The following is a 6556-nucleotide window of genomic DNA, read 5'->3' on the forward strand; positions in this document are numbered from 1 at the left end:
CTAGATATATATATATATATATGTATAGTATATATGTGTGTGTGTGTGCGTGTGGAAACGATCCAGCACGACGCTAAAAGGTAAATAACCTCTCACTTTATTTATGAGGTGGTACATAATTGTGGTGTACTCGAGGACAACGAGAAAACGATTGATGAAGAAAATATTGAGTCTTTGGGCAGTTGCAGAAGTTGATATTTACGTTGCACCTTTTATACTGACTATCTGTGATCAGGTTTCTTGGTTCCGTGAAAGTATGTCGATGTGTTGCTTTCGAAGTCCGCTATGCGACTGGAAGACTCGTACTGTGCGAAATTCAGATCCAGGGGAGCTATTCGTTCGGTTGTGTTGCAAATCAAGTAGCCACAGAGTAATTTGGTATATTCGAGTATGTCAAGTACAACTAACATAACTGCTTTGAATGCGCCGTTAACGTACACTATGTTGGCTAAAAGATGTATCCATGTGTCGAGAATATCAGCGGAGGTCACAAATGCTTTTTATGGGATTTGGCCTTACCAACTCCATCGATCATCTTTAGCTCGGTAGTACTGTCAGAGCTTGTTCGCCAGTTGTGAGTTCTACAAGTGTACCTAGTTTGAGATTCTCCTTTGAGTCCAAAAGCGTAGTAGTCGGCGATTTCAGTAGAGACTCGATATCCTCCATGGTATTTAACTTGATTGTATTGAATATTTCGGTCACCACCTGGAGGTTGGTTTGAGTCTATGCATCTCTTTCGCGTTCTCTTCATCGCTCATCGCCTGTTCATGTTACCAGTGGTTCTCCATTTCAATTATCACTTCTTCACAGCAGCAAATCTGTTGTCTTCGTCGTTGAAAAGGCTTTTCATAGCATCGCAATTTTTTTTCTTCATATGCTATACATTCTCTGCCATTAACTCAGCTCATGTATCTGGATTGTCGTGCTTGTTCAGTTTGTTGGCCGGGGCAGTATCGGTTGAGGGTCCGGTGTTGGCTGATGTAGACATGGTTGTTGATTTGTTGTTGAAGATCAGGGTTTCGTAATATTATCGAAATAGAATAGTGTCATCCTATCCCCGACGTATGTGGCAGATTTTATATCCAAACTTTTGGAAGTTTGTCCGGAGCACCGTGTATGGTAGTTGAAGGATTACGATAGTTCAACTCCCAGAGGCTTCACACGCGTTTAGAGCTTATAATGAAGCCACTGTGTCGGTCTTGCAAGTATCGATATAATACGCGTACACAAATCGAATAGGAAGACTTTGTGGCAAATATACAGTATATCACAACCGAATGCTCCTATGATATTTATGTTCTCCCTCAGCATAGTATTGAATCTCCTCTTAGCGCCTTCCGCAGACCCAGGTACACGTATGACAAGGCATAGCCGGCTTTTACACGGTCCACACTATCACCAGGAACTCTAATGGATTAAACATCATCCGCACCGTGAGAGAGTTGAAGAATGACAACAACAAAAAATCCCACAAAATTTTCCACTGCGAGGATCGAACTCGCGGTCTTTCGCTTCGAAGGCGAACGCCTTACCACTGGGCCAAGCGGATTATGATTAGTTAAGAATTATCTTAATATTTACTCATTGTTGTATTTTTCCTGGCGCGATTTGCGATTCGGACCAAATCGGTAATTATCACCGTACGCATTATGTACACGACCCATAGCCTTCTAAATAGACAAGCCTAACACCCTCGCCAAAAAAACCCCGGGACGCGGGAAATTTGTTTCCGGGATATTTTTGGCGCGTTAAATATTTGTTATGAGAAATAGCAAATATGACCCAGGATTGAACATAAAAATCACAAACACTTTTGTTATTATGAGCTTATAGTATCAATTGTAGTCGGCTTACGTCGTTGTTTAGTTAGTTGAGAATGTGAGAATGAATTGCGCTGTGGCTTGTTGCGAAAACATGAATGCTACTTACAGAATACCGAAACATTCGTGCGGTGTTAACCCTAAGTATGCAGAAGGCAAAAGTAAGGAGGCGATCAGGGCAATAAAGAAGATCGATGTACAAGACAAACAGAATGCCCTTAGAAACAGGCATGCTTCATTGACTTTCGAGCTGATTGAACACGTAGTGCTGTGGAGGTAGAAGCAGCCTTCTGGAAAGCTGATAGAAGGCTTTGTCGGGTACACTTTCACGGAACGGTACTAATCGACTGTTTGATTTAGAAGGCTATGCATGACCACGCGTGTAGGCAAGACCACGCGTGTAGGCAACTGAACTAAATGATACCAATTGTTAATATTAATCTAAGCCAGATTAAACGGTGATGGAGTGGTCAAAAGAAGTACTGTACACCATGGACAAATTGATGCGTGCTGTCGTGGCCAAATACATTTTGACTCGTATCATTATTATGCTGAGACCTTCCATCACGGTACCTATGGCACGTTTATACCCACGGCTAGCCATAACTACATCATCTATGATGATTTGAGTATCACCTTATATTATATAAACACATGTGGGCAGCTATTTTAGACTTACTATTGAACAGTAGCAAGTACATATACAGTACAGAACGGTCGCAGTTTTGAAGTAATAACCCTCGCACATGCACGTGCCAGTTGTGACACTATATTATATCCAACCGCTGATATCATATTCGTTATCAAAAGGAAGCTTATCCTCCAATACCGACTTTGCTTTTCGCGTGATTCGTACCTTCGACAAGCGCAACTCACATTCTATGATCAGTAAAGTCAAGGTTGATGAGCAATACCTAATGCAAGTGGCATTGTATAAATCGTGGCATACTCGGAACTCAATACACACAAGGACAGAAGTAGAAACGAACCGTTTAAACTAATATATCGACAACCCATACTTTGAAGACAATTTCTTCTTTATTGAAAGCTATATGGGTTGTGACAAATGATTGAACCGCTCGTGAATTATTTCTGGATTAATGATGTTGGATCAATAGTGTTTGCTCAGCGGAATGACACAGGATAATTGCACAGGAGATTCTAAATGCCAAGTTCTTTATTGCTTGGAGCTGCAAACGATAAGTTGTGCTGCAATTGCGTACATGACTGTGAGTATAGTCTATGTGTAAGATTTTTAGGAGAATATACATCACGGCTGACATAGTATCACAGACATGTAGCAATACGCATGAACTTACCTTGTCGGTATTCAGCAAGACAGTTCAATATCTAGTACCTGGTGATCATCCCCCTGGAATATAAGTGTAAATTTATTGCAGTTGTCACTGCCTGGTGATGTTGTTTGTTTGTCAGTGGTACTATATTACGTAGATATGCGTGAGACATCTGTATAAGTTGTCAGCGTTAAGTACGGGGCTTGACCTGTCAGGGCGTTTTTTATACACCTGGAGATCTTGGATTTATATGGAAGAAACCTTCCGTTGTAAACCGGGTCATACTAAGTTTAACTTTAATTAGTTTGACAACTACATATGAGTTTTAGGCAGGTGAGTATTGGCCTTCGTTTGAATTTTATGTGATTTATGCCAAGTTGTTCGTGTGCAGTAGAGATACATTTGGCGCATGGTAAACCGACAGATCAAATGGTACCGAGAAGCTTTCAAGTGTTGTATATTGTGTTGTCGTATTGAATACTACTCTCTGGCGATTCTCAGCGATTGGGTTGGTGATGTCTGATGAGCAAAATATAAGTTTGAGATGGTGAAGCTGCATCGAGTCTGCAGATAAATCATCAAAGTATTTCATCGAGTCGACCAATTAGTAGACCAATATGCACTATTAGCAAAACTGGCAGGGGCAAATGTGATTAATGCGGCGGCAGTGCAAATAGTGTCCATGTCGATAGAGTAATTGCCTTTCTTTGAACTGCAAGCCTGATTCGTACTGCATTCCCAAAAATTGATGGCATATTCCAAGGTTCTGTCGGTCCAAAAACGCTTACGCAATTCCGACCGAAACTTTTCCGTTCCTACCTTTTTGTGGACGATACGCTCATTTTGGCTCCTCAGTCTGTTCGACTGCAACCATCAACCCTTCCTTAAGTGCGATTGATTATTGGGGTCGCCAGTCCAGTCTAGAACAAGAGATTTTTTTTTGCTCCGAAAGAGATCATCGAGTATGCTGCATACGGTATCGCCAGATGACATCTCGTCACGCCAGCACTAGTTGGCTCCCCAGAGCGAACAATCTCAACAGACGCCTACTTATCCCTCCCATGCCCATGGCGGTGGAACGCTTTGACATCTATCCACAGCCGTCCAGATATTTACGATTTCAACTGTCCCAGGGTATACCGGTCGACTTTGTAAAACACATGGACCACCTCGTGGCAGCATTACTCCAGACTATAATGATTTCATGGATTCAGCTGGCGCCATCCGTGGTTGGCAGTATTCAAGGCATTCATTTTTTTCAACAGCCACCTATGCTCTACATATTATTGCACGGACTCCACCTATATAGCTTGCCATATCGAAAACGCTGTACGAGCGGTACAACTCAGTACCAATCCAAGCAGCAGCCACCATAACAGGGATTGTATTTACAGTACTCATATACAAGCACATACGGTTTCTCTGCTGTTGCTGTTTACTTCCAGCACGCCAATTTCCGGAGTACCTTGGTGGCTGCCTGGGACTACATCTTGACTCGACCAACAGTACAAACCCATTCGCCCCACATACGAGACCCGCTTGGACACGTAATAGACCGAATAAATTCCCGTTCAGTATTTAGGCTAATCTGGAATCGAGTGGGGGGGTGTGTACACCTTAACACGAATAACTCCGTAAGCTCCACGAGTAGATCCGACATAATACCACAGGACGTCTCACAGCTAGTGAGACAGCAGGGTAGGCTCACCGTCAATATTACTACCGATTTATAGGGAGATAGCTTCCCATCACTGAATGATACAAACACTCCCCCCTCTCCCTCGCCCATTAAAGCTTTACCCATTGCCGTGAACACACCCCAACCCGCATTTGTTACGTTCATGCCCTGGTTATCGTACTGGTGAAATCTTCTGTCCACTATGCCCCGGAGATAAGACTTTTACTTCCAATCACTTTGCTTATATCAGTAACGTAACAAGGCAAATTCTGATGGGCCCTGATCTACCGCCAATTAGATAGGACTTACTATGGCAGCTACACACTCGTTATGACTACCATGGCATATAGACTGCCCACGAACATCTCGGAGCTTCCTTCGCCATGAACAGATGAAACCAATTTACCCTCATCCAGTACGAGTCAGTAGATCGGAGTTCCCCATGCCCCCTCTCATCACTCTGTTGAAGTAGTATTTCCAGATTCGGTACAGACCAAATCTTCGAAACTTCTGGCACCGCCTGTGATACTTCCCGATATGGCTGCCCAAGATATTCGATGCATTAGATGTGTGGTGTGGTATCGGGCAGTCTCTAACTTCGCTCCAAAACATAATTGCGGATGATGACCTTGCCCTTCTTGGAATCACGTTCAAAAAGACTCAGGCTGGCTCAGCTCAGATCACCACTACGAGTAAAAAACCCAATGTCATCCGAGTTTCAGGCGGTTCCAAATTGATATATGTTTCTGGCGAATTCCCCCCCTAAATCTTCGGCTGAGCTCTTAGCTCTTTGCACCCCAATTTTTTTTTTGGTACTATAGGTGCACCAAGGCTGTTACCACGATTCATTTGTTTCAGTATGTACATGGGGAACCATAATAGCAACAAGTTGATAAATACACAGTACAGTACTCTGTTCAAGTTTGAATGCTTCCGATATGTGTCAATTACAATGTGTCTGTTATATAGCGGGCTCTTTTTGGCGCGTCACCATTTTCCCATATATGGAAGGTGAAAGGTCAATTCTGACCCTAGGTATGGAATTAAAGGTAAGAGCTTTTCACTCCGACATACCAGACGAGCCCATCTCACTACTGTCAGACGATATCTATTACATACTATCAGCATACTTCTCATTTGTAAACAACCATCGAGTCTCTTTGAAAAAGTACTACTCTACCAAGCCCGGACACAGAGTTAACTGAACAACAGACCTTGAGAACACAGGTATACACCACAAAATAGACAAACGAGCAACATAACTGGATAACACGAACATACACGGCACCAACATAGGTTCATTCATTATTAGAAGGATACTACACACATAGCGTGAAGTCTGCGAGGTAAATACACATGACCTACTTTGGCTCATGTCAAACTGGCCTCACAATGCAATAAGGCTGATAAATAATATCGACGGGTAGACAATATCAATAAATAAAGCCATTATCAGTATTACACCAATTCCCTTCCACCTCACTTTGGAAATCGATAGTTCCATACATAACTCATTTATTCCAATAAACACGTCGATCCCTGAGCAAGGCTAGATTTCCCCTATCGAGTTCGCCAAGCAGCGACACAGTTCACAATATATTGAGTGGGCGTACAGCAGTTCCAACACGCCCACTTACTCTAGCGGCATTGAGAGATACAGAAGAAGAAAAAGAAATATGGTGCGATATGGTGGGCATCACTTCACCGCGAGCTTAATAGCCGACAAAGGCGTTGATATACGTCCACGTGGTTTCACACAAACC

General features: G+C 42.8%; 1 non-coding gene across 1 annotated transcript; it reads right to left on the reverse strand.

Annotated features, from left to right (window-relative positions):
- Window positions 1–1477: 1477 nt before the first annotated feature.
- SARC_30197 lies at window positions 1478–1549 on the reverse strand. Its single transcript has one exon. It is a non-coding gene; the product is annotated as a tRNA-Arg (tRNA).
- Window positions 1550–6556: the final 5007 nt, after the last annotated feature.

The sequence above is a fragment of the Sphaeroforma arctica genome, assembly GCF_001186125.1.
Source record: "Sphaeroforma arctica JP610 unplaced genomic scaffold supercont1.812, whole genome shotgun sequence".
Taxonomy (NCBI): domain Eukaryota; class Ichthyosporea; order Ichthyophonida; genus Sphaeroforma; species Sphaeroforma arctica.